This window comes from Lolium rigidum, chromosome 7 (genome assembly GCF_022539505.1).
Source record: "Lolium rigidum isolate FL_2022 chromosome 7, APGP_CSIRO_Lrig_0.1, whole genome shotgun sequence".
Lineage (NCBI taxonomy): Eukaryota > Viridiplantae > Streptophyta > Magnoliopsida > Poales > Poaceae > Lolium > Lolium rigidum.
In genome coordinates this window covers 127,280,713-127,282,677 of record NC_061514.1, presented here as the reverse complement: position 1 = coordinate 127,282,677, position 1,965 = coordinate 127,280,713, and the positions used below count along the sequence as shown (strand labels likewise).

General features: G+C 41.7%; 1 long non-coding RNA gene across 1 annotated transcript; it reads left to right on the top strand.

Moving 5' to 3' along the window:
• The first annotated feature begins 555 nt into the window (after nucleotides 1–555).
• Nucleotides 556–1,965, top strand: LOC124669486. The gene is made up of 3 exons (XR_006992204.1): nucleotides 556–809; nucleotides 899–1,123; nucleotides 1,911–1,965. It is a non-coding gene; the product is annotated as an uncharacterized LOC124669486 (long non-coding RNA).

The following is a 1,965-nucleotide window of genomic DNA, read 5'->3' as shown; positions in this document are numbered from 1 at the left end:
TCATTCAGAGGAGGAAGCAACTTGGGAGAGAGAGGATGATCTTCGAGAAGACCACCCACACCTATTTGCTAGCCACTTCGAATCTCGAGGGCGAGATTCACCTTAAGGGGGTTAGGTTTGTAACATCCCAAAAACTGTGCATTTTCAAATTCATGCATTGCATCATATCAGCATGTCAACGTTTCAGTTTTAGAAAAGGTTTTACTTGCTTCTTGCATAAAAGTGATTTATAGTGCTAGTTTTGCTCTTTGTTGATTAATCTATATGCATACTATATTTATCCTAGTGCTTTAATGGGTTGGGGCTGTGCCCATTATATCCAGATACTGTACTGGAAGTGTTTTACAAATTTTAGTATATTTTTTCTTTTGCGTCAGTTTTATTAACCGTAGCTTTAAGAAAAGAAAAGAGAAAAGGAAAAAAAAAAGACCGGCCGGCCCTATGCCAGGCACGCACACGGGAGGCGAGCAGCAGCTCACGCGCGCACGCTCGCGAAAGACCACGCGCGGAGCAGCCATGCTATGCAATCTGCCTTTTGCCTTTTCGTTTTTTTTTCCCTGACGGTGGAGCCCACGTTTTATCTCCAACCTTCAGCCAGAAGTCTATGCACGACACGGAAACAAACTGGAATCAAGTCCCACAAAAATCTCACCAAAGCTGTTGAATTTGCCACGGATTTTTGCGCACATATATACCCCATATCTACTCTGTATATTGACCCTAAAATCCCTAATTTTTGCGCCGCCAGGCTGCGCGAATTTCTCGCCGGAGTTCGACGCCGCCGCCGCCATTGGAGCTCAGAACCGGAGGTTTCCCGTCGCCCTGAGCCCCCCTCTTTCACCCCATGTTATTCCCTTTACTCAAACACGTCGCCTCCCCTCTTTTCCTCGATTTGCAGGGCACTAGGACGCGAAGAAATCATCGCCGGAGTTCATCGCTGCTTGAGCCGCTTCAGCCGTCCGTCATCGCTGTTCCGGGAAGACCCAAACACCTCCGAGCACGCCACCTTGACAGTCACCCCCAGCCGCGTCTCGTTCATCAACTCGCCCCCCCAAAAGACTGTCGGAACGCCGTCGCCGTACGAACTCTCGCCGCTGCTATAGTCTACTTTGTTCCCGACGTGGTATGCAGTGTCTTCCTCTGTGTACCTCACATACAGTCAACATTGAATCAGATTTTAGCAGATCCATGTTAAACCGTGTGATGTAGAACTAAGGGTCCCTGTAGCTCAATTAACTGAACCCGCGCAACCCAAACTCGATCGATCAGTACATATGTGCTAGCTGACTTAAAACTTTGAAAATTCATAACAATAAATGTAGAGCTCCGTTTTGGACGATTCTTTTTCCTTTGAGCTTGTAATTAAAATCTCTGCAACTTTCGTGTAGAAAGTTTCTCCATCCGAGAAACTTTTTCTGACAACTTTTCGGACAAAATTATTAAAAGTCCGCGAAATGTTTAATCTTGTAAAAATCATAAATATATTTTCGTAACTCGGATTTGAGCAAATAATATATCATTGGATTCAGAAAAATGAGAAGTACATTATGGTACTGTTAGTTTGTACTTTTATGAATCTTTCGAATTTTTCCAATTTAAAATAGTGTATATAGTATTTATAGTATATTTTAAATTCTATAAACTATTTTAATATGAATCCAACGCCAAATTGCAGATTTTTAATTTGCCTATCCACCAGTATACCTGTAAATAATATTGCAAACTATTTTATACATATATATTTTGTTCATGGTTAAATGGCTATTTGAAACCTTTATTGCATAAAGTAATTGCTTATAAAAATGTTTGATATCAAATTTCTTTCCAGAGCATGCATGCATAATTTCATTATGTGTTTTACATGTTTGCGTTGTTTGGTGTTTGATTGTGAATTATTTTGCTTGCGTTAGATTGCCCGGATTGCAACGAGTGTGATTGCGACGACTGTCTGAACACCGATCAAGG